Source organism: Bos grunniens, chromosome X, assembly GCF_055505025.1.
Source record: "Bos grunniens cultivar Pamir isolate PY7600 chromosome X, Bosgru_T2T1.0, whole genome shotgun sequence".
NCBI classification, from domain to species: Eukaryota; Metazoa; Chordata; class Mammalia; order Artiodactyla; family Bovidae; genus Bos; species Bos grunniens.
In genome coordinates, this window is record NC_141194.1 from 22,157,171 (window position 1) to 22,184,606 (window position 27,436).

A 27,436-nucleotide genomic window follows, 5' to 3' on the forward strand; every position below is an offset into this window, starting at 1 on the left:
AAGGGATGCCCAGATAGCCAGCAAAACATCATTTCTGGGTGAGTCTGTGAGGGTGTTTCCTGGAAGTTATTAGGATGTCAATTGGTAGAAGGAGCAAAGAAGATGCCCTCACCAGTGCAAGTGGCATCATCCTGTCCACTGAGGACCTAAATATTGAGTTGGCCAAAAACGTTCATTTAGGTTTTCCCGGGAGAAAAACCTGAACAAGCTTTTTAGGCCAACCCAATAGAACAAAAATATGGGAGAAAGGCAAATTTACCCTCTCTGCTTGAATTGGGACATATATTCTCCTGCCTTTGGACACCAGTGCTCCTGGTTGTCAGGCCTTCAAGTTTGGACTGGAAGTATGCTTCCAGCTTTCCTGGAACTATGGCTTGCAGATAGCTGTCTAAGCTCTGTCCTCCATAATCAGTGAGCCAATTTCTCAGAGTAAATCTCCTTTCAGACATCTCTATGTATCCTCCTGGATCTGTTTCTCTGAAGATCCCTAATATAAAGTCTTTAAAAGAACATTTCAGCTTTTTGTGTGTGTGTGTGTGTGTGTGGGAAACAATTGTGTGTGTGTGTGTATCTGGAAAATGCCACAACACAAAATGTAAAATTAACTAAATGAATGTTTCCAGGAACACAGTATTATTTTATCCCCCAAATAACATTCTGTCTTTATTATATGCTGGAGATAAATCAGTGACCAAGACAGGCAAGGCTTCTGCCCTCATGAAGGTTACATTCTTAGGAAATCTTTGGGTGTAATAAGGGCCAAGACTAGAGATGGGGATGAGAGGATGTTTTTATAGAGAGGAGCATTAATAGGTTTAGTACACACTAAGGGCCAGCTGATAGAGCTTGAATAATTACAACAAGGAGGAAAAGATGATTTCAGATAGGAGAGCTCTGTGAACAAAAGCACAAGCACAGGGTATAATGAGGAGTGAGCTTATCTGTCTGGTGTCTGGGACTTGTATATAGGAGTAGTGAGAGACAACATTTAAGAAGTAGATATTGATAGAACAGTGAAGTGACATGATAAGACTGGTGTTAGCACAGTTGATATGGAAATCAAATCAGGAAGTAGGATGCTGAAAAATACCAGACAGACTGAAGGTGTTACCAGTGGGAATGCAAAGTCAGTGAAACATACAAAACATTTGGAAGGAAGACTCAATAGGCTTTGGACTAGTGTACATGAAGCCAGAAGCAGGGAGAGGAATCAAAGATCATTCTAGCATGTCAGACCTCAGTTGTAAGATAATGAGGTGACATTAGTACACATGGAGAAGTCCAGATGGAAGATAGTTTGGGAGGGTTGTTGATGAGGTATAATTTAGATATATACAGTTATGGAATTTGGAAATAGAAGAATTTAAATTTATTTCAACTTCATTCTCCCACCTGCGGTTTTTCTTATCACCATTTTCACATATACAGAGAAGTTGAAAGACTAATACAATTAACACCTATATATCCCATACATCTAGATCCTACATCCAACAACTTCCATTTTGCCTTATTAGTTTTATATCCATCCATCTACCTCCCTACCTATGTTTTTGAGTGAATTATTTGAAAATGACTTGAAGGAGCAATAAAAATTTATTCCTAAATACTTGAGCATGCATTTTCTAAGAACATAAACTTCAGTTTTGAAGGAGATTAAGACCTAGGGTGTTTTACTTAGTGGTAAAAGCTGTATCAGAGCATGAAATCTACTGTATCTGACAATCAAATCTACTACTCTTTTCTCCTACTACATAGCTTCCATATTTAAATAAGGTGTTTATTGTTTGGAGTATTTTGGCATATAGACTAGATTTAGGCAAGTAAGAAACAATATTAGAGAGTATAGAAGAGATTGAGTAAAATTTTATAGATAGAAGAAGACTTTAAGAGCTTAAAAAGGGGAAGATGAATGAAAAGAACAATGGAGCAGAGATTTATTTTCAGGGGAGAAATTTAATGGTTATATCCAGTGGTCCTTGGTGACATCTGAGCATGTGGGTCATATGGCCTAGGGAACTGGAAAGGTAGGCCAAGACTGTGTTCTGAGGTAGGCTTTATGGACTACCTCCTTTGGTTTTTTATAATAACCACATTTCCCACTGCAGAAAGCAGTATTTTAGACTGATATGTATCTGTACCTAGTGGTGATATTATTTTAGTACAATATGTGTTTGTACATGTGTGTATTCTTTTTATTTTCCATTCTAGGTTATTACAAAATATTAAGTATAGTTCTTTGTGCTATCAGTAGGTCCTTCTTGGTTATCTGTTTTATATATAGTAGTGTGTATCTGTTAATCCCAAATTCCTAATTTATCCCTCTCGCCCTCTTTCTCCTTTGATAATCATGCATTTGTTTTCTGTGTCTGTGAGTCTATTTCTGTTTTGTAAATAGGTTCATTTGTATAATTTTTTAGATTATACATATAAGTGATACCATATGATATTTGGCTTTCTCTGACGTATTTCACTTAGTATGATAATCTCTAGGTCCATCCACATTGCTGCTAATGGCAGTATTTCTTTCTTTTTTATGGCTGGGTAATTTCTATTATATATATATATGTACCACGTCTTTATCCAGTCATCTGTAGATGGACAGTTTGATTGCTTCCATGTCTTGCCTATTATAAACAGTACTGCAGTGAACATTGGTGTGCATGTATCTTTTCAAAGTAGAGTTTTTGTCTTTTCCAGATACGTGCCCAGGAGTGGGATTGCTAGGTCATATGATAACTCTATTTTTAGTTTTTTAAGGAACCTCCATACTGTTTTCCATAGTGGCTACACAAGTTAACATTCCCACTTAACAGTGTATGAAGGATTCCTTTTCCACACCCTTTCCAGGATTTATTTGTAGACTTTTTGATGATGAACATTCTGACTGGTTATGGGGTGATACCTCATTGTAGTTTTGATTTGCAGTTATCTAATAATTAATGATATTGAACATCTTTTCATGTGCCTCTTGGCCATCTATGTCTTCTTTGAGAAATATCTACTATTTACGTCTTCTGCCAATTTTTTATTGTATTGTTTTTTTAACAGTGATATTGAGCTATACAATTTGCATATTTTGGAAGTTAATCCCTTGACAAGATTAATCATTGCAAATATTTTCTCCCTGTCCATAGGTTGTCTTTTCATTTTGTTTATGATTTCCTTTGCTGTGCAAAAGCTTGTAAGTTGATTAGGTCCCATCTGTTTATTCTTGCGTTTGTTTCCATTAACTCTCAGACAGGGACAAAAAATTATTGCTGTGATTTATATTAAAGAGTGTTCCGCTTATGTTTACCTGTAGGAATTTTACAGTATTTGGTCTTACATTTAAGTTTTTAAGCCATTTAAAGTTTATTTTTGTATACGGTGTTAGAGAATGTTCTAATTTCATTCTTTTACATGTGGATGTCTAGTTTTCTCAGCACCACTTATTGAAGAGACTGTCTTTTCTCCATTATATATTCTTGCCTGCTTTGTCATAGATTAATTGACCATATTGATCAATGTGTCTGTATTTGTGCCAATATCATGCTGTTTTGATTACTGTAGCTTTGTAGCATAGTCTGAAGCCAGGGATCATGATTCCTCCAGCTCTGGTGTTCTTTCTTAAGATTGTTTTGGTTATTTGAGGTCTTTTGTGGTTCCATACAAATTTAAAAATAATTTATTCTCTTTCTGTGAAAAATGCCATTGGCAATTTGATAGGGATTGCTTTGAATCTATAAATTGCCTTCTGTAGTATAAGAGTAAACTTGTGACCTCTCAATGGGTTGTAATTGTGCTTTTAAAGTCCTGATGAACTTGGGAGAGCTATTGGGAGAATAAATTTTGCTGTGAGGAATAGTTGAAGCTCTTAGTTCTTCTATTAATAATTAAGAGTCACAGGAAAACTTGACTTTTGGGGAATGGGCTTCCAGAGACTGATATATGATTTATATGCTTAAAATAGTGGAAAATATCCATAAAGTATTCAAAGTTGCAGGACGAGCTGCTTTAGTTGAAACATTTTAGTGTATTTGCCTTTGTAATTGGTTTCACATTTTTTCCTTGGTGTTCATTCTATACAGGCTAGGTGCCAACAGAGCTAAAATTTGAATCATATAGAAAGTACCCTGCAAAAGTTTACAGTCTAAGTTATGAGTGCCCCCCAAATTCATGTCCACTCTGAACCTCAGAATATGACCTCATTTGGAAATAGGTGTTTGGTTTTTTTTAAACTGTGCTACATGGCTTGTGGAATCTCAGTTCCCTGACCAGGGATTAAACCTGAACCACTGCATGGAAAGCCCAGAATTCTAACCCCTAGGCCACCAGGGAACTCCTGGAAATAAGGTCTTTATAGATAAAATTATTTAGATTAAGTCTTACTGGATTGGGATGGGACCTCATTGAAGGTCACTGATATCCTTATTAGAAAAGAAGAGGACACACAGATTCACAGAGATGTAGAGGATATGCCATGTGGAAACAGAAGCAGAGATTAGAGTCCTGTGTCTACAGGCCAGGCAACATCAAGGGTTGCTGATAATCACCAGAAGTTAGGAAGATGCATGGCACAGTTTCTTCCTCAGAGTTTCCGGAAGGAACCTACCTGCCCACACCTTGATTTCAGACTCGTAGCCTCCAGAGCTGTGAGCACACATTTCTGTAGCTTTAAACCACCCAGTTTGTGGTTACTTTTAACGGCAGCCTTACCTAAGAAACCAGTACAGATTCTAAATCAAAAGATTAATAACATTCAGACCTTTTTTTGTTGTCATTGTTAATTTTTTTATTAAAAGTAGTGTGCAATAGAATTTGAATTACTGCACTAAGAAAGTACATGTGGTCTAAAGCCAAATGAAATTCTAATCCTGAGTAGGTACTTACTCTGAAAATGATGCTTATAGAGATCGACTTCCCATTTTGATTTAGTTATCAGGAAGAGTTATTGAACAAAAATGTGACATGTTTTTTAAATTAAATGCTAATTAAAAAAAGAAGCAAAGTCTTTTTAAACAGGAACAAAAACTTTTTCCCAAGAATCATTTTCACTTATTATTTTAACTTTTTTTGGTATAGTATATAAGACGTTTTTTAGTGGGAATTTTCTACCATCTTATTATTTTGTCTTTTTCTGTCAAGGTCAAATCAGGTATTGCCTTGTTATGAAGACAATATAAATACCATATTTGGAGTATTATAAAATGTATTTTTATAAAAATAGACTTGTAGAAATGATCATGTGGCAGGATAATAAATTAATTTAGGGGAAAAACTAGTATTTACAAATAAATAGTAGTCTCTTGGTCTATTTATTAAGTTCAGTTTTCCTCGTGTATATGAGAACTGTGTCACTGTGACTTTAGAGCTTCTTGGTCACACTAAAATGAAAGCAGCATTGACATAGTTGATTGAGCCGTTAATGAAATAGAACTTAAGTTTTCACCTCACCTCAAATCTGCCTTCAATTTTACACTTTTCACCTCTTGTTCAGAGAATTCTAGCGCTTAGAATTCCCCGTGTGATTCTGACTTTGGCATGGTATTCCCAGTACCATCACAACTCACCTTTGATAAAACTTTCCTTTCTGGCACCTTGTGTCTGCTCAACACTGTGGCAATCTCGGGTAGGCTTTTGGCTCAAGTCTGTTGGCTCTAGATTGATGATTTAATCAAAGATGTCGCTGAGTGCTGGCCTTCGTTTAGAAATCCTGCCTGAACCTTCAGATCTATGCTGCCTGTACATTTTGTCCCTATGTTCAAGAGGACTGACACTGTTTGGTTTTGTGCCAACCCTGATGTATAACTGGGTCCCTTCCCTGCCTTCCACAATAAAGCTGATCACAAGAAGCATAGCTTAATGATTGGAGGCTCATGAAGTCGCCTCATGTTATAGAGCACAAGCATTTACTTTGAAAAGAAACCATCACGCCTTAGCTCTGAATTTTCCAGCCCCTACTGCACGCCAAGATTTCTTTCTTTTTGCCCTTCTTGAGAACAGCCTTTCTGAGTCCTTTACTGTCTTACTGAGATTCACCCCTTGCCCTTATCCTTTGCCTCTTTTCCCTTGACTCTTCATATGCCTTTTCCTCTTTATCATGGAGAGAGTAGTTCAGTCCAAGCTTTTACTTCTAAACATGCCCATTGCCAACGAGCAAGCAAAGAACCTTCCAGATAAAAGATCTACTGCTCTTTATTTATGACAAATACTTTTTTTCCTTTCAAGTTATGATCCATAGGCTCTGATCACTTTCAAAAAACAACTCCCACCATAACAAATTCACTGAAAGAAACCACAGTCTATTAGCATCTATGCAAAGTGTTGGTTCTACTTTGGCAATATACAGTGTGGGTTTTAAAATGTAGAGTGTCCTGATACATTAATTTGAACTAACCATCATTTATACTGCCAGTCTACTAAAGGAGGATAAATTTAGTAGGATCTGACCCAAGGATATTCAAAATCAGTTCATCTTTCCAAATTTATCCTGCTAATTACTCTGAAATTGGTCTTTGATAATCTAATAGACAAAAAATTCTAGATCACTGACTTCTTTTTCAACAATATAGCATTTTGGCTTTTGTAAGAATTTGATTTCTTTTTTAAAAATTTATTTTTAATTCAAGGATAATTGCTTTACAATATTGTGTTGGTTTCTGCCATACATCAACATGAATCAGCCATAGGTATATATATATGTTCCCTCCCTCTTGAACCTCCTTTCTCCCTCCTATCCCATCCCACCCCTCTCGGTTGTCACGGAGCCCTGGTTTGGGTTCTTTTTTCTCTGAGTCATATAGCAAATTCCCACTGGCTATCTATTTTACATATGGTAGTATATATGTTTCTATGCTACTCTCTACATTTGTCCCACCCTCTTCTCCCCACCCCACCCCCATGTCCATCCGTCTGTTCTCTATGGCTTCTGAATAGCAAATAGTACTATGGTCCTTCATGCAACAAGGCAGTATTTCTTGTTAAGATGGTCATTGACGGTTACCATCTGCAAATATATGTGCCTTAAAAGCATTGATTAATCTTAGTTATTGCCTTTTCCTGGGGTAGCGATTCTACTTAAAGGTTTGTTTTGTGAACTGAGATGATATTCATTGGTTTCGTAGGTCGACCACACCACGCTTACTGATATAAAGTGTCTGCTGTTTCTGTGCACACAGCTAACTTCTCAGTGTTTTTTGCAAACAATGGCCATCCCATTCAATCCTTGAAGACAATTGGGCAGAAGTGCAGTTTGGCCAATTTTGAGTTTTTGTGGTCATGCCAGTTTGCTCTGATGTCCTGCCAGGCAACCCAAAGGCTCTGCACTACTTATTTTTCTAATCTGAGGTTTAACCTCCTTATCCAAATGCTGGTTTATGGAGAATACATCCAAGTGACCATGTCACCATTGTGAGTTGCTTGTAAAGTTTATTTTGCATAAGTTAAAACATCAGTTTTTGCTTTATTCAGTTCAAGGGAGCATATACCTGTTATACTGGGTAAAAAAAAATTAACATTTTTTTGAGCACACAGGGCCCCTGAGCCCCTTCTATATCATGGAGGATTATGGGGTACTGTTGTGTTACTTTCACTTAATAATTAAAAGTGGTATTCAGGAAAACAACATTCTAACCATGGGGTTGAAAAATGAATACAAGGGAAATAACCTCATATGAACAGGCAGATGATCCAATCAGCCTCTAAAACCAATGAGGTGGAACTGCCCCAACTGTGACAAAGGATCAAATGGACAACACACACTTTGCTGCAGTACACACTCCCCCACTGACTGTAGACACACCTGCTCCAGTCTCCTCGGTGCTATCTATGTCACAATTCCTGGCTACCTCCAGCCACAGGCACGCCATTCATATGATCTTTGTTTGTCATCCTGGCTCACTATAAAGGAAGGGGCACAGGCTTCAGAAGAGGAAAACTGGGGTTTACATCCAGTTATTCGACTAGCTAGCTGTGGTGTTTGTGTTATGAGACACCTCTGGACCTCAGTTTCCTCACCTGTAAAATACGGAGAATAATGCCTCTGTCTATGAAATAAAGAATACTGCCTCGCACACAGTGGTCACACACAATTTTTTTTTAACTTTTTATTTTGTACTGGAGTATATCCAATTAATAAACAATGCTGTGATAGTTTCAGGTGGACAGCAAAGGGACTCAGTCATACATACACATGTATTCATTCTCCCCCAAGTTTCTCTTTCATCCAGGCTGCAACATAACATTGAGCACAGTTCCCTGTGCTAGACAGTATGTCCTTGTTGGTTATCCATTTTAAATATAGCAGTGTGTACATGTGCATCCCAAACTCAAGTATCCTTTCCCCCATCATTTCCCCCGGCAACCATAAGTTCATTCTCTAAGTCTGGGCCTTCCTCATTCTTTCCTCTTTGTCCTTTTCCATAAAATCTAAATTTTCACTGTAGGACATTGAGATAAGAGCTCATGCATTTCATCTGGATTGCCACCCTTTGGCTTCAGTGGTCATGGTGTGTATACTCTGTCCATGCCTCGTGCCCTCAGGAGGTCTTCAGTGGAATTAAGCTTTCCTTGGTTAAACCTGCCCCTTGTATGCTGCGCTTTCCACATATCAGTTGCTCCTTTAGATGTACTCCTTGTCATCGCCCCCTTGTCCTACATTCTCATGAACCCAGAACAGACTTCAGGCACACGCAATAGGAATAGTAACAAACCTCATATGTTAGGGCAGCTTTTCATTTCTCAGATGACTGGGTAAAACGAAAAGATTATAAAGTGTACTTCTAAGGTATGCAGTGCAATGGCAACCCACTCCAGTACTCTTGCCTGGAAAATCCCATGGACGGAGGAGCCTGGTGGGCTGCAGTCCATGGGGTGGCTAGGAGTCGGACATGACTGAGCGACTTCACTTTCACTTTTCATTTTCATACATTGGAGAAGGAAATGGCAACCCACTCCAGTGTTCTTGCCTGGAGAATCCCAGGGACGGGGGAGCCTGGTAGGCTGCCGTCTATGGGGTCGCACAGAGTCGGACACGACTGAAGCGACTTAGCAGCAGTAGCAGCAAGGTATGCAGTGGGCTCATGACAGCAGTGGCTGGATTGCAGAGGGAGGTGAGGCCTATTTACAGAATGAAAGGGTTAGGACCGAGGGAGGAAAATTTTAAGAGGGGTCAATATTGGCATATTTCACTAATTGGAGGTTAGAGGGAGCGTCCGACTTCGAAAACACCATAGGAGCTGTGATCGGTGTGTGTGGGGGGCAGGTATGTGGGACAGTGCAGCATAATAAAGTGAAGTTCAAATTGTGGCCTCCCTCATCACTTGCTGTATAAGTTAGGGAAATTGATACCCTTCAGTCTCCACATTTAAGAAATGTGTTGAAAAGAGAACAAAATGCACGTAATAATCATTTTGGTCTGGGGGATATTAAATGATTTAATGGTCATAGAATGACTAGCATAGTGCCTGGAACTTAATAAGTGTTCAGTAAAGGTGAGGTGTTGCTGGTATCCAAGATATTCGAGGAGAAGAGCAGAACCATGGATTGAATCCAGTTGACATGGCCCTTTTTCTTGTTTTCAATATGGACTGAAACCTGTTACCTTCATCTGTGGATTGTAAGTGCTGGTTTAAGAGGATTAAATAATTTCCAACCAGATAATTTACAGTGTCTTGATGTAACACCATCAAAACAGTGTTACATCACACATTCACATTCAGAAGTATGCCACATTCAGCTCATGTTCTCAACATGGAAATGGTTTAAAACTGTTAAAAAATGTCATATTGAAAGCATTAAAATTAGAAGAATAAGCTAAAAGCATATTCCTTCCATCTGCTAAGGAGATGCGTTTGAAGAAAAAATTAGTTAACTGTGCCTAACTATCTTTTTGTGACTCAGGACTTTGTGAAATAAAGTGAAACCTTGTAAAAGATACAGGGGGAAGTTAACATTCTGTTTAGGTGTGTGAACTTCATGTTGCTTATTTTTAGATTTCTAAATATTAGTGTTTTATGGTACAGTTTCCTTGTGTGGGCTTCTCTGGTGGCTCAAACAGTAAAGAATCTACCTTCAATGTGGGAGATCAGGGTTCGATCCCTGGGTTGGGAAGATCCCCTGGAGAAGGGAAAGGCTACCCACTCCAGTATTCTTGCCTGGAGAATTCCATGGACAGAGGAACCCAGAGGGCTACAGTCCATGGGGTCGCAAAAAGTAAGACAGGACTGAGCTACCTTCACTTCCTTTATCAATGTCACAGTTACCTGGCTTCCTTGCAGACCAGACTAAGCAGTGCTTTGTAAAAAGGGAAAGATGCTATTTATAAGCTTGCTAATGACTGCTTATGACATTAGGGCTGGTTTGAATACAACACTGATAAACTGTCTTAACTCTGCTCAGAAAAATCACTGTAGTTACCATCTTAAATCTTGTCATTTCCTCGATATTGTGAGGTATTTCTGTGAATTTTAGGGGAACACAGAGAGGTCAGCAAGAGGGGCTGTCCAAGTCCCCAGGGACTATGGTCACATCCTTAGGGTGGTAGGACTTAAGATATTACAAAGACAAGTCCTTACTGTGAGAGGCTAGAACCTTTTAAACTTGCATTTGTGGATATTGAAGCAAACTTAGCGCCAGACTTATCCAAAGCTCAAGAAAATCCTCGTGGTTCCCCGCCCCCAAACAGCCTAAGAACTTGGGGCAATTTTTAATTTTCTTTCTCTCCCTTCCTTCCTTCCATCTCTCTCTCTTCCTTCCTTTCCTTTTGAAGTATAGATTTTCCATAAAAACTTAGGCAAGAATCATTCTGTTCTGGCTTTTGTTTTATGAAGTATAAATACTTCTCATTAAGATCATTTAGAAAACAGTCATTAAAGTCAGCTGTGACTCTCTTGCTCTTTTGTGAATGTGGTTTGGTTTCCTGGTATCCAAAGAATCCTGAAGGAAACTTCTGGCAGCTGAATGTAGTTTTAAAAAATTATAATTTTTTATTTATTTGACTGTGCCTTGTCTTAGTTGTGGCATGCAAACTCTTAGTTGTGGCATGTGGGAATTTAGTTCCCTGACCAGGGATCGAACTGGGGCCCCTTGCATTGAGAGTGCAGAGTCTTAGCCACTGGACCACCAGGGAAGTCCCCCTAAGTGTACTTTAAAGCACTCTGCTTTGGTCTGGCAGCTTCCCAAATTCTCTCCTATTCTTTTATCCCAAGAGTCCTTTTTTTTTTTTTCTTTTTTTCTGATGGGGAAACAAGGGAGCCTGAAAAGGTCTTGAGAGTGAGAACTTAAGAGTGATGTCTCATGGAAGAGATGGTAACAATTAATACTTGGCTCTATTGAAACCCTCATAAGGCAGGAAGATGGTGGAGGGCACACTTCAAAAGTAAGATGATCTGCCCAAATGGCTTTACCAACATCTATTGGTAAACTTCTGCAATAGAAAAGCCTTGATCACGGGAAGCAGGAGGATTATTTGTGGTGCCAGAGAAGAAGAGCAGAGTTGATGTCAGGCTTTCAGGCACTGGGCCTAATAAGGAGAGACGCTGAATCTGGGTTAAGTAGCTGCTCATTCCATCACCAGCAGAGTTGCCTTCTGTAGTTGAATGTGTGAACACTTGCTCTAAATCTTGGCAATCCCAAGGTGGTTCCAGTAGCAAAGTCTTCTATAATTAATTGCATGTGTATTGCCATTCACTTGGGAGGCAGGTGATTACTTGCCTGAGCCTTAGTCTAAGACATTACGATATCAATAGCACTACTGATTTTAATTAAAACTTCCAAATGTATGCCTGTTGAAATATTCATTATAGCACCCTTGATTGTGAGTGAGAATTCAAAGTCCTCTATGCTTATTTTTTCCTATAATAATACTAAGTCCAATTAATAGGAGACAGACTTTGCAGAATATTTTTCTTTCTTTCTAGGTCAGTGAAAATTTTCCATCTGTGCATGCTTGGGTGTGTGTATATGGAGGCGCACTTGGTATTTTTGATGTTATTCAGACTGGACTTTTCCTTTGAACTCCAAAAAATATTTGTCCATTGTCAAAGCTGGTAGACAAAATAAAATGAGACGCATGGGAGAAAAGAGGTAAAAAGGCAGAATGAATAAGCCTTTCATTGCCAGTTAATTGTATTATAATCTTGGTTTAGTCCAATAGTTCTGTACTCTGTGTAAAATATATTGATCTTTAGTATAAAACCTCACCTGGATTTGCTTAACTAAGATATTAATATTTAGAGGAAGGACATCCTCAGCGGTTCAGTGGTTAAGACTCTGCCTTCCAGTGCAGGGGCATGAATTCTATTCCTGATTGGGGGACTAATATCCCACATGCCTCACTGTTGTTGTTCAGTTGCTCAGTTGTGTTTGACTCTTTGCGACCCCATGGACTACAGCATGCCAGGCTTCCCTGTCTTTACCATCTCCCAGAGCTTGCTCTAACTTGTGTCCATTGAGTTGGTGATGTCATCCAACCATCTTGTCCTCTGTTGTTCCCTTCTCCTGCCTTCAATCTTTCCCAGCATCAGGGTCTCTTCCAATGAGTCAGTTCTTTGCATCAGGTGGCCAAAGTATTGGAGCTTCAGCTTCAGCATCAATTCTTCCAATGAATATTCAGGACTCATTTCCTTTAGGATTGACTGGTTTAATCTCCTTGCAGTCCAAGGGACTCTTGAATCTTCTCCAACACCACACTTCAAAAGCATCAATTCTTTGGTGCTCAGCTTTCTTTATGGTCCAACTCTCACATCTGTACATGACTACTGGAAAAACCATCTGTTCAGTTCAGTTCAGTCATTCAGTAGTGTCCAACTCTTTGTGACCCTATGGACTGCAGCACGCCAGGCTTCCCTGTGCATTACCAACTTTTGGAGCTTGCTCAAGCTCATGTCCATCGAGTCAGTGATGCCATCCAACCATCTCATCCTCTGTCATCCCCTTCTCCTCCTGCCTTCAATCTTCCCCACCATCAGTGTCTTTTTCAATGAGTCACTTCTTTGCATCAGGTGGCCAAAGTATTGGAGCTTCAGCATCAGTCCCTCCAGTGAATATTCAGGACTGATCTCCTTTAGGATTGACTGGTTGGATCTCCTTGCAGTCCAAGGGACTCTCAAGTCTTCTCCAACACCACAGTTCAAAAGCATCAGTTCTTTGGCACTCAGCTTTCTTTATAGTCCAACTCTCACATTCATACATGACTACTGGAAAAAACATAGCTTTGACTAGATGGACCTTTGTTGGCAAAGTAACGTCTCTGCTTTTTAATATGCTGTCTAGTTTGGTCATAGTTTTTCTTCCAAGAGTCTTTTATGGGAAGTGTCTTTTTATGGAAAACCATAGCTTTGACTATACAGACCTTTGTCAGCAAAGTAATGTCTCTGCTTTTTAATACACTGTCTAGGTTTGTCATTGCTTTTCTTCCACGGAGCAAGTGTCTTTTAATTTCATGGCTGCAGTCATCATCTGCAGAGATTTTGGAGCCCAAGGAAATAAATAAATAAACACTGTTTCCATTGTTTCCCCATCTATTTTCCATGAAGTGATGGGACTGGATGCCATGATCTTAGTTTTTTGAATGTTGAGTTTTAAGCCAGCTTTTCCACTCTTCTCTTTTACCTTCATCAAGAGGCTCTTTAGTTCCTCTTCGCTTTCTGCCATAAGGATGTTGTCATCTGCATATCTGAGGTTATTGGTATTTCTCCAGACAATCTTGATTCCAGCTATGCTTCACCCAGCCCAGCATTTCAAATGATGTACTCTGCATATAAGTTAAATAAGCAGGATGACAATATATAGACATACTCCTTTCCCAATTTGGAAACAGTTCAGGGTAGGGTATGGCCAAAAAAAAAAAAAAAAAACATATTTAAAGGAAATAGAAAGGCAACTAGCATGGCAAAAGAAGAGTGGGAAAGCTATGTGGAGTGGGAAAACTGTTGATGAGACTGTTTTGGGTTGGGGACATTTTAAGGCCGTTGGCAGTTTATGGACCAAATGTATTGAATACAAACTGCAAGGGACGGTAGGGACAATCCAGGCTGGCCCCTTCATTTGACAGATTGCATTCCTAACCGTTCTCTATGGTAAGTACTATTTGATACACTGGAAGTGAGGAAACCTTCAATAAGGCACACTATCTGATTCAATATTAGCAATATTTTTTTAAATCTACATTTTCCAGATTTTCCAGACAAAGTGTAGAGAAAAGTGTGTGTGTGTGTATGTTTGTGTGTGTATGCACACACACATGCATGCATGTGTGCATATGTGTAGCTTGTCTGCAGTGTTTATGACCCTGTATTATTTACTGACATGAGAAATAAGGTACTGAAACTTGGGCAGAAGCTGGTCATTCAATTATTGCTACTGTTTTTGGAGAATGTTGATTGCATTGTGGTTTTCTTCCCCTGAAGCGTTTAATAGAGGGTTTTATTTTTATGGCTGTGAAGGCATTGGTAACTCCACTAGGAACATTTCTAGTGAGACTGAATCATACACAGAATATCACTTCTTTGCTGGGGAAAAACAATGAAAATTATTGGAATTAAAACAAGATGCTTTCAGAAAACAAAAATATGTGGTTTTATTCAAATGCATATTCAAGGCTTAAGCAGCACCAACTGGAACAGATAGGCTGCAGTATCATTGCAGATTTCTTTATGGGAGAGAAAATCTGGTCTTGATTACTTCAAGTCTATGCAGACTCTGGAGAGTGGTTTCAATTAAAACTTTCCCCCTAGCTTTAGACAAATCTTTTTCTTCTTTATTAAAGTTTGTTTGGGGATGAAACTCTTGAAACCAGAAGGAATCATATCATTAAGGGTTTAGATTCAGTGTGTGGAAAGCAAGGTAAAAAAAATCCAAATTTCCTTTGTAGGTTTCAAGTGAAAACAATACTTTAGTTATAGTGGTATTTTTAGATAAGATAAACAAATTCCCAGAGCAATGGGACCAAGTTAGAACATCAGAATAGGAGCTCTGACCCCATTTGTAATTTGTTTAATGACTTTGGAGTGAATATCATTCATCTTTTGACTTCAGTCTCTTAACTCAATTGGTGACCTTCTTCTCTCTCTTTCTGCTTTTTTTCTCCCATCTCCTGTGCCAAAATTTCTTTTCACAAAAATGACTTGTTTTCAGCATGGCACTAGGCAGGGAGAAATCCCTTGATCCTCTACTTTGTCCTTAACTTGAACCAAATTTAACTCCCTATGTTGAAAAATGGCTATTCATCCAGCTGTTTCCCAGTAGATACACTCAACACTGTCTTCAGACAGATTGGAATTTTCATTTCTTTTTGAAAGACTTCAAAGGAGGTGATAATTTACTCTTCCTTTTAAACTCATCCCAATATTCAACAAACTTTCAGTTTTTGTTCTTTTTGTTTTTGACTTTAATATTTATTTACACTTTAAAGTATGACTTGTATGCAAAGAGGTGTGCAGATCTTAAGTGCAAAATTTGCTGAGTTTTGACAAATGCATGCAACTGTGTAATTTATACTCCTAACCAGGATATAGAAATTTCCACCCCTCACCCCGAAATGTTGTTCATCGGTCTTTTCAGTTAAGGTTCCCTCCACAAAGCAACAACTTTTCCAATTTTTTTCACCATCAGTTGCTTACTCCTATTTAGAATTTCATATAAAAGGACTTATACAGTATGATCTTTTTAGTCCAGCTTTCTTTTGCTCAGTATCCATGAGATTCATTCATGGTATTGACTAAATCAAAGGTTTGTTTCTTTTATCACTGAATCATATACTGCTGTATAGGTAGATCACAATTTTTAATCCATTTCCTATCGATATTTGGATTGTTTTCCAGTTTGGGGCTATTCCATATAAAGCTGCTATGAACATTCTTATACAAACTTTAAGTTTACTTCCTTTTCTTTTCTTCTTTTGCTTTTGGTGCGTGTTGAAAGACAGTTCCTAAAATAGCTCTCAAAGATCCCCACTTTCTGGTTTTCCTGCTCTTGAGTGTCACCTGCATTGATTAATTCAGTCTTAATGAGTAGAATACAGTAGAAGAGATGAGATGCTACTTCTGAGATGGGGTTCTATCTCTCACTCTCCCTTGGCCTGCCAATTCAGGGGAGCCAGCTTTCATGTCATGAGATGGCCCCAGGGAAAGGCTCATGTGAGTCAGTTTGGGAGATGAACTGCTCAGGCCTTGCCAATAGCCACGTGAATGAGCGCTGAAGCTGATTCTTTCTGAGTTGAGCCTTGAAATGACTGCAGCCCTGGCTGACACCTTGACTACGACATCATAGGATACTCTGAGCTTGAGCCACCCAGCTAAGATGCTCCTAGATTCCTGACACCAAGAAAATGTGAGACAATAAATGTTTGTTGTTTCCAGTAATTGTTTTCGGGTGATGGCTTACACAGCAGTAGATAGCTAGTACAGTCCACTTGAGTGCCCATGGTGTGCTTCTACTTATTTATGCTTTCAGTTTTATTGAGATATAATTGGCATGCAGCTCTGTATAAGTTTAAGGTATACCACACTGAGATTTGTCATACATATATTGTGAAGTGATTGCCACAATAAGTTTAGTTAGCATTCATCTTCTCACACAGTTATCAAAATTTTTTTCCTTGTGATGCCAACTTTTAGTATTTACTATATTAGCAACTTCCAAATATATCATATAGCAGTGTCATTTGTCATCATGTTGTATGTTACCCAGTACTTACTCATCTTCTAACTGGAAATCAGTATCTTTTGACTACCTTTCTCCAATTCTCCCTCCTCTCACCCTTCTGTCTCTGGTAACCACAACTCTGATTTCTTTCCATGAGTTTGGGTTGTTTTTTGGATTCTGTGGTATGGTTTTAAATCAGTCCTTCTATACTGATTCCTTGGTGGAGGATGGTTTACTAGGAGCTTTGTATTTCTCTGATCCACAGCTGGTGATGGAAGTTAGGTTAATCTTTTACAGAGAAAACTTTATGTAGTTTCTTCATGCATTTTTGGAAAGTGGCAAAGAACTGATTTGTTGCTTGTCTCAAAATGGAATTTTATTTAATCTTTTTTGTGTGTGTGAAATGCCACAAACTCATTCTTAAAATATTCAAGTAATGAGGAAGAAATAAAGAAAAACATTAAAATCATCCATAAAATGACCACCTCAACACAGTAACTGTTAAAATTATGCTGTTTCCCTAGATTTTATTTCCATAAAAATACACATGTGCACAAGCATGCACACATTTTCACAAATATGATCAGACTAGCCATGCTCTTTTAACATCTCCTTTTCTCTTTCACAGTACGATCATATTTTGATGCCAATAAAGACAGACTTACGTGATCATTTTAATGGTTTCATGACGTTATTATGTATCAGCATTTATCTTATTCCATGCCTTTGATCAATTATATTCTCTCTCCCACTTTCTTTTTCTTTCTTTTTTTAAACAATTATAAAAAAACTATTGATAATCATCCTTGGTCGGTCTTCTTTCTGCATTTATCCAGTATTTCCTTGATAAAATTTATCAAGCATGTATTTCTAGAAGGGTATACACATTTAAGGGTCTTGGATAAATATTATAAAATTGATGTTCAGAAGAATGGGACTCACTTTAAAATATAAGAAAATTCCCCCCTGCTCCTATAAACTTGATGACATTAACCAGTATCGAATTTGTTAACTGACAATGAGACGAACAAACATATGCTTGTTTTAACTTGTATTTATAAAAGCACTCAGTTCATTATTTCTGTTTTAAAGAATTATTTATGATTTCATTTTTTACATCTTACATCTATATTTTACTTTTTACATCTTAAAAATTTATCATGGTTATATTTTTTTATTTACAATGTTTAATTATCTGGAATTTATTTTTATATAATGTAGGATGTAGGGATCCAATGTAATTTTTTCCCCAAACTATTGATCAATTATCCAACATAGTTAATTGAATAATCCTTTTTGGTTACCATTAATTGTAAGCATACCATTATGACCTCCTAATTAATATGCATTGTAAATATGCATCTCCCCTCCTTCAGTACTAATATCTTCCTTCAGTACTAATGAGACTTTTCCATGTCAATCAATAAATTTGTGTTTTGGATTGTAAAAGTGTGCTTTCCCTGCATTTGTGTCTTTTCCATTTCCTCCAAATGGAAAAATACATCCCAAACCTACCTTAATGGTTTTTGTACATGACTAAAGTTGTATCTCAAGCCATATTTATACACTGAATATTATTTTCTTGTCTGTAATAAAAAAGGATGTGGTATAGAAAAGAGGGTGATTTTCAAAAGTGCATGCTAATTAGTTTCATATTAAAGTTAGAATTGAAAATGTTTGAATTCCTTTTTTCTTTAAATTCCCCTTTGAAGACATTTCAGTGAATTTAAATTTTATGTATAGAATACAAAGTGAAAGTTGCTTAGTTGTGTCCAACTCTTTGCGACCCCATGGACTATATTGTCCATGGGATTCTGTAGGCCAGAATACTGGAGTGGGTACACTTTCCCTTCTCCAGGGGACCTTCCCAACCCAGGGATCGAACCCAGGTCTCCTACATTGCAGGCAGATTCTTTACCAGCTGAGCCACAAGGGAAACCCAAGCATACTGGAGTGGGTAGCCTATCCCTTCTCCAGTGGATCTTCCCAACCCAGTAATTGAACCTGGGTCTCCTGCATTGCAGGTGGATTCTTTACCAAATGAGCTATCAGGGAAACCTGTATAGAATACAAGTAAACTTCAACTTTCAAATATTTGGCTTTTTAACCACCTACATTTTGTGTATTAGATATTGACCACCTCTCTGTATTTCAATAATTATTAATAAATTCATACATTTATACATGAATTGATAAACATTTCAAGCTATTGAACAATGACTTGGCTTACTAGGCAGCAGTTTGCATTACACCATCTTCTTTATTTTAAGCAGTTATTTCAATATATTCTTCATTGCAGTTTTGCTACTAGTATTTTAAAATGAGAAGAAAGTTTGAAAAAAAATGCTGTTAACATTGGCAAGATGCTTTGGTCTCATAAACTTAGTTGAGCTGAAAATGGTGATTCTTTTGCCTTAACAGCATGCTCATGGATTTATGCCAGCAGACCATCTAAAGAAAAAGAATACAACTAAAGAAGATAAACAATATGTGAGAAGACTCTATTCAAGAGACAAAATGTAATTAGTGCTTTTATAATCTTTTTTTAGTTTTCTGAGAACAGAACATCCTTAAAAACAGGTTGTAAAATCCAATTGACATGTTCCAGTTCTCATTTTACTTGAGCTTGTATGTTAACTGTTTCTCAAAACCATCTCTTCTCTCAACTTCTATTCTTCACATTTCCTCAGTCACTTCTCTTTCTCTTTTTAGTTCATCATCTTCTTTCCTGCTTTTAAATGTTAGAGTTATTTAATGCTTAAATCTCAGTCATGTCCACCTCTCACTCTATACTCTCCCTTGATGATCTATTGTAAGCTTGTGGCTTCAAGTTTATCCTCAATACAGATAACTTACAAATCTTAACTGTAGCCTAGAAACCCCCTCTGAAATACAAAGCTTTATTTTGTCCAACTGAATACTTAACATGTGTTTGTTGATGACCCAAAGACACTAAAAACACCTAATGTCCAACGAAACCCAAATTACATTCCTCCTTCCAAATCTGTTTTTCTTTTCTAGCTCCTTAACTTCAGTTGTGCAAGCCAGAAATCCAGAGTTGTACTTTATATCCCCCTGTATCAACTCCATTGCCAGTCCTTCACCAAGTCTTACTGTACTTCCCCAGTGTCTTCTGAATCTATCCACTTCCTCCCAGACAGCAATTTGTTTCTCTCCAATTTGTTCTTCACATTGAAACTATGCATTTTCCCCTCAGTAGCAAATGGGATCTGTCATCTCTCTATCTCTCTGCCCAAAACTCTTTAATAATTTTTTAACTCTTTTTGGATAAAGGCAGGAGATTTTGTTATTTGCTTTTTTTTAAACTTTGCCTGCAAGACCTGTGTTGCATATTTTCTCCATTCCCTCCCAGTCTCCCTTTTCACCTGTTTCTCCCATAATCTCAGCAATCTAGTCTCATGACACTTTTTTTCTGTCCAAGGATTTTGCATATGATATTCTCTCTGACTGGGACATTCTTTTCTTTCTTCTTTCCAGAGTTAACTCCTTTCCATCTCAGCTTTTTTCACTCTCTCAGGGAAGTCTTCTGTCTCTTTTCAAAGTTGTCTCTCCTTGACCTTGCACCCAATGTTTCTCTGAGTTGCTAGATCTTGCTTCTTGTCAGATGCCATCACCCTCTCTTCTTTTCATATATGGAGAATTTGAGGTCAGCTACCTGATAATATCTCCAAGCTTACATACCTCCAGCCATTTTTCATGCAGTTGTCAGGCATGCCAAAGGCTGAAGTGCTGGGGATGAAATGTCACTGTGTATGTTAGTCACTCAGTCGTGTCTGACTCTTTGCAGCCCTATGCACTGTAGCCCACCAGGCTCCTCTGCCCATAGGATTTTCCAGGCAAGAATACTGGAGTGGGTTGCCATTTCCTTTTCCAGGAGATCTTTCCAACTCAGGGATCAAACCCGGGTCTCCCATATTGCAGGCAGATTCTTTACTGCCTGAGCCACCAAGGAAGCCCTGAAATGCCATTAGTTCTTAGAAAAAGTTCTTAGTAAAATTAAAGATTCCAGAACTACACAATACACCCTCATTAAAAAATAAGGTGTCATTGGAAAAAGATTGTTACCGAGTTCAAGCTCGGTCTGCTCATTGCAGTTCGCAAATAATCAGGAGATGAGGTGTTGAGGCAAGGAATAGTTATTTTATTCAGAAAGCTAGGTGTCCAAGAAGATGGTATACTAGAGTCCTAGAGTACCATCTAATTGGGATTTGGATGCTAGTTTCTTTCATAGAGCAGAGAGAGGGAGGAAGTGAGGAAGTAAAGGAAAAAGGCCATAAGTCTTACAAAATGTCTCCTGGGTTGGTCAGCTTCAGAGAGCAGATGTGTTAATTTCTTCTTTCTTGCAGCCATTCACAAATGACCAGGGTCAGAATATCTCCCTGTGAGCTGAACAAAGGCACTTTTGTTGTTGTTGTTCAGTGGCCAAGTCATGTATGACTCTTCGCTATCCCATGGACTGCAGCATGCCAGGCTTCCCTGTCCCTCACCATCTCCTGGAGTTTGCCAAAGTTCAAGTCCATTGAATCGGTGATGCCATCCAACTAAGGCACTTTACTTTACCATTTAGGCAGAAGGACAGAGTTCCCGGAGGCAGGCCATTATGTATGATTATAGCTCTAGCTCTAGACAGAACCAAAGCAAAGGTTAAAGTGAAAGAAACAGATCAACACGGAATTATCTTTTGTTCTTCTTTGTTACAAGTTGGCTTAATCGTGAATAATTATATGTATGTGAAACACTTCTTTGTAAGAGGTGGACGATATAGGTGCATGTTTAAATCCTAATGATAAAGATCTTGTTAAGAGGAAGAGATGAGCGTAGAGAGGAGGATAGTCTCTGGGGATGAGGTTCCTGAAAATGAGGGAGGGAGTGATGTATCAGATGAAGGTGGCATGGCTGACATTCTCTTTTGAAGCAACAGGAAGGGGTAGAGGTGTACATTTATGGTAGGTTGCTCCATTCAGGTTGGTTGATAACCTCAGCATTTTATGTGAATGATTAAGCATGGCCATCTTTTAGAACTGGAAGAGCAGTGAGGATCAGAGATTTGAAGAGGAGAGGTTTGAAAAACCTAAACTCGGAGTGGGAATTAAGCTGAGAAACATGAGAGGATTTCTGGTAACTGTGGCGGTTCCAACTCAAGTTATGGTACAGTGTGCTCCATTGTGTGACCTTCTCCAGCAGCACCCAGCTGACCTGGTGCAGGCTTAGAGACAGCAAATGTTCAGTTTCATCCAGATTGGGGGTTTATTTAGATTGATATGAAGAAAGACAGATGGGTGATTAACTATGGAGTATTTACCTGTTTTTTCTTTTGAAATGCTAATTGTGATCCTCTTGTCCACTGAAGGAGGAAAATGGAAAAAATCAGAAGGGCTAATGATTGGGAGAAAGCCACAAGGGCAATGGCTTTGTGTTCCAAATGAAAAAATGTAATGAATAAAAATTATTTCATTTCCCATCATTGTTTGGAACTATTTCTGACTGTCTATCTGAAACTTTAAAAATTGTTTGCTGTGAATCTCTTGTCAACATACTATAATTTAATTTCCCATCTGTGGAGAATGTTACAGGAAGTGATAAACTAATTCAATAATATTTCATCCAAGGATAGAGAAGTCTAACGTGCTGCAGTCCATGGGGTTGCAAAGAGTGGGACATGACTTAGCTACTGAATAACAATAACAACAGGCTGTACTTTGCCTTAATTGCCTGATTCCAAGCCTATATTTGCTCTGATTGGCTGACTGCTACTTTAGGGGTTAGATCTGAATCGATATTAAACTAAGACTTTTAGCCATAGTCTGGGTAAATGTAGCTGGCCTCCAATGTCAGATGTATTTCCAGTGTGGAGTATCCTCAACCTAAATTATAATCAGTATGCATTTCCTTTTGCTAGTGTTGTTTGGGCTCCGTATGAAGTCCTTTCAAGTTTCTTCTCTGTTAACTTCCTAGCTTAAATCTACATGTGTGGAATCTACCACCTAAGGCTCCATTAAAAGCTTTTATGTGACTACGTCCTCTTCCCAGACCTGGTTTGCTCCCTCCTGACCTCCTTTTGGAGACTTTAACCTTATGATTAAGTCCCTCCTCTCCTACGTGTATTTTCTTTCAGATCTTCCAATTCGCTATTCTAGTTTTCTTTTCAACCCAATTAGAAAGTGCTAAAATTCCAAAGGAGTGAACTGTTTAAATAAAATATACAACATTCATAGGATTTAATAATGTGTATTAGAGTACTTAACCAGTGTTTATGATATGCCAAAAGAAAAATCAGATAATAAAATAATGTGTATAATATTGTCTCCATTTTATAAAAATATTATGAATACATGTGTTTTCTTAAAAGCACAAGCATAGTTACCAAATATAATTAGTGGGTAATAAGTGTTTTTAGCAAATATTAATGCTTTTTTGCAAATATTCTGGCTCTCTGGGAGGATGGTAGGATTGTACGTGGTTTTTTCTTTTGACATTGTGACCACGTGACTTGCTTTGGCCTATGAAATGGCAGTGGAATATATGTGTCATTTCCAAATGGTACTTTAAGAGCTATCTCAAGACTTGTGTTTCCCTCCAGTTGCTACTCTAGTTGTAGAAGCACTTGTCCAAATGTTGCTTTCATTCGTCTAGTTTCTGAGTGACTGATAAGTGCGGTGCAAACTCTGTAATGGTCAACTAGAGACTTGAGAGGTTTTTTGTTACCACAGCATCATCTACCCCATCCTGAATGATTCAATATTCCTTTTATAATTTCCAAAAAGCACAGATAAGCACAAAAGAAGAAAGGAAGAATCCTTCATGATGCTGCACTGTATATATATTGTCCATTTTTGGGGTAACTGGACATGGAACAACAGAATGGTTCCAAATAGGAAAAGGAGTACGTCAAGGCTGTATATTGTCACCCTGCTTATTTAACTTATATGCAGAGTACATCATGAGAAACACTGGACTGGAAGAAACACAAACTGGAATCAAGATTGCCGGGAGAAATATCAATAACCTCAGATATGCAGATGACACCACCCTAATGGCAGAAAGTGAAGAGGAACTAAAAAGCCTCTTGATGAAAGTGAAAGAGGAGAGTGAAAAAGTTGGCTTAAAGCTCAACATTCAGAAAACGAAGATCATGGCATCCGGTCTCATCACTTCATGGGAAATAGATGGGGAAACAGTGGAAACAGTGTCAGACTTTATTTTTCTGGGCTCCAAAATCACTGCAGATGGTGATTGCAGCTATGAAATTAAAAGATGCTTACTCCTTGGAAGGAAAGTTATGACCAACTTAGATAGCATATTCAAAAGCAGAGACATTACTTTGCCAACAAAGGTCCGTCTAGTCAAGGCTATGGTTTTTCCTGTGGTCATGTATGGATGTGAGAGTTGGACTGTGAAGAAGGCTGAGCGCTGAAGAATTGATGCTTTTGAACTGTGATGCTGGAGAAGACTCTTGAGAGTCCCTTGGACTGCAAGGAGATCCAACCAGTCCATTCTGAAGGAGATCAGCCCTGGGATTTCTTTGGAAGGAATGATGCTAAAGCTGAAACTCCAGTACTTTGGCCACCTCATGCAAAGAGTTGACTCATTGGAAAAGACTCTGATGCTGGGAGGGATTGGGAGCAGGAGGAGAAGGGGACGACAGAGGATGAGATGGCTGGATGGCATCACTGACTCAATGGACGTGAGTCTGAGTGAACTCCGGGAGTTGGTGATGGACAGGGAGGCCTGGCGTGCTGCGATTCATGGGGTCGCAAAGAGTCGGACACGACTGAGTGACTGAACTGAACTGAACTGAACTGAACTGTGTTTTTGCATAAGCTATGCCAATTTGCCTGCTTTAAAAAAAATACTGCAAGTGATCGTGATAACTGTAAGTGATCACAAAAATGAACTGTCTTGTGAAGAACCATATTCCTCTTTTTCTGCCACATGAATCCCTCATCAATATTGATACATCACCAGAAATACTGCAACTCAGGGTTGACTCCAAGCAGATGGAAAAGTAAGTGATCTGTGGCACCTGAAGCCTCTCCTTCCTGTTACCTTCATCTTCCTCTTCTTTGACTTTCATTTTACTTCTCTACTTATGGCTATTCCTGAAAAAGCTATTGAGTTCCTGTTAGCAGGAGATAAGTACATTTAATGCACTGAGACCTTAAGAATCCTTCATACCTGTCTTAATTATGTCCTTAATTATTTCTATTTCACTTTGAACAATATTGAACTCCTAAAGTACTTCATGATTAAATGAAAGGTTAAAAAAGATGCTTGTGTAGTTCTTGTGTGCACATACAGTCCATTAATAGATTAAATGATAACATTTGTGAGGCTTTGAACCAATCATTTGTGAATATTAACTTAGCTCCACTGAACAGTGAACTCTAGAAGATTAGTAGAAATTTCTTTGGAGACACATATAGAAGACAAAGAGTTTACAGAAACCATTCTATATTATAAACGATTACTGTGAAAGAACAGTAGAAGGATTTTAGTGTTTATTGCATCAATATTTTCTTTTATTTTGCTTTCCTCTAACTCTCTCACCAACCTATTTCCATTCACACATTATGATACATAGGCTTATGTACCCAGTACCCTAAGACTAATGTCAGTTGTAAAAGTATGGCATGGCATTTTACAAAAATTGCAAAACACGTATTATGCAAATCCTCCTCAGCATCTTGAACATTAAAAGAATGAAGAATAGTATCTTTCTTTATAAATTCATTTTCTACTGTCAGAGCCAAGACTCATATGACCTTGCCGCTCACAATTAGGATTGCAAAAGAACTCGCTTTGACAGGCAGCCAACGCCATAAGAGAAAGAAAAGAGCAATTCTAAAAGTCAAAAACAGGCCGTTAGACTGAGGCAGGCCATGAGGCTCTTCTTTTGCAAGCAAAACTCATCATTACAGAATGACACCTTTCAGGACTGAAATTTTCAATCCTAGAAAAAATAATAAGGTGAAGTTGGCAAACAAAGATGGGGCTTTCATGCAAATGTCTTTGGTAATTAAGGGGAGGGTGCTAAATGTGCAATATTCCTTCTAAGCAGAATTGTTTCTAAATTCAGGGGTATGTTCACACTGCAGTCTATGAGGCAACAGCTGTTCTTAAGAGGACGCTGTCAATGTTGATAAGTTACTTTTAAAACGAAATCTGTTTGCTGAGCTCATGTTGTTTGGGAAACTATAAAGAACAAAATCTTTAATGCATTTTTTTTTCTTTGAAAAAAAGGGAAAAATCCTATCAATTGCAAGCAAAAGCAGTTTTTGCAAAGCCCACAACCTAGAGCGATCCTAGGGTAGGATCATTTCAATGAGGGAAGGAGGGAATTACAAAGCAGATGGAAACTCTGCATCCTCAATCTGTGGGTAACAGTGTAAATTCTGCAAATGCACCAATTGCATTGTTTCATTTTTTTGTTGGGGTGACTTAGTGCAAGACTGAAAGATGTTTTGAATAGCTGCCCTTGTGTTTGTTTTCCAGGACATACGATTTATTGTGGGTCTACTTGTTGAGAGTGATATTCTGGCCAAAACACTTTGGACATCGTTCTTTATTTCATGTGTTAGTTTGGGCATTGTTTAACTACCCGGGTAGAACAAAGCATGTCATCTAGTGTCTGATGGGACTATACAGTTCTGGCCTTAGGGAAAATGTGTGAGAAATGATTTTCTCTCTTGACTGTGCTATGCTTCTTCATCCTACTCAATTCTATATTTGTTTAATCTTATTCAAGGGCCCAAACCAGGCCAAAGACAGACCCAGTCAATGACATTGTTTTCTTGTAACTTTTATCTTTTTTAGACACTTACCAGTTTCTTGTCTCATCACCATGGGGGCCTTTGCTGGGTATAGAATCAGAGTGCTAGAGAGTGTGTGTGTGTGTATATATATATATATATATATATATATATATTTAATATAAATTTGTTTATTTTAATTGGAGGCTAATTACTTTACAATATTGTATTGGTTTTGCCATACATCAACATGAATCAGTTCTAATGAGGTAGAGAGTACATTTTTAAAGTTTCCTTGTCCAGCTTCTATTAAATACACATTTCTGTCTCCTATTTTTGACTGATGATCTAATCTCTGCTCAGACATTACATCTAGGGACAGTTTTAATTGTTAGAAAATAAATTTTCTCTCCTATTAAACAAAAAATAGTTTTACCTGGAAATTTTTACCATTTGAGCTACCCAGGAAGCCCCCAAAGTGAAAGTGAAAGTCACTCAGTTGTTACAAGTCTTTGTGACCCCCAAGGAATTCTCCAGGCCAGAATACTGGAGTGGGTAGCCTTTCCCTTCTCCAGGGGATCTTCCCAACCCAGGGATCGAACCCACATCTCCAAAATTGCAGGAGGATTCTTTACCAGCTGAGCCATTACCTAATAGTTACAGTTTTACCCTCTGCACTAACAGAATAATCCCACTTGGTTGCATAATTAAGGACTGTGAACTCAAACCTTAACACCTTGACACAGCAAGCCTATCAAGAACTCAACTCGTGTTGGAGGCATCTGCCAAGATGGTGAATCAGAAACATAAAAAAGAGGGACTTCCCTGGCAGTCCAGTAGTTAAGACTCTGTGCTTCTACTGTAGGAGGCACAAGTTCTATCCCTGGTTGGAGAACTAAGATTGCACATGCTGTGCTGTCAAAAAAAAAAAAAAATCAAAATCAAAGACCAAACAAAAAACTCCATATGACCAAGGAACCTTCGTAACAGCTCTGAAAGTAGACCTTTGGTTCTCTTCCATATAAGAAGGAAATAAAATTTAT

At 38.2% G+C, this 27,436-nt stretch overlaps 1 long non-coding RNA gene across 6 annotated transcripts in view; it reads left to right on the top strand.

The window, feature by feature from the left end:
- LOC147339927 (uncharacterized) overlaps positions 1–27,436 on the top strand; it is a 550,381-nt gene that overhangs the window by 248,609 nt on the left and 274,336 nt on the right. For 2 of the 6 annotated variants that reach the window (XR_015158505.1, XR_015158506.1), the window contains exon 2: positions 19,045–19,142. The exons of 3 other annotated variants lie outside the window; for them this stretch is intronic. This is a non-coding gene — a long non-coding RNA (uncharacterized LOC147339927). Of the gene's footprint in view, positions 1–16,131; positions 16,309–19,044; positions 19,143–27,436 lie in introns of those variants that run through there. One more of the 6 variants, XR_015158510.1, reaches the window with a different exon arrangement.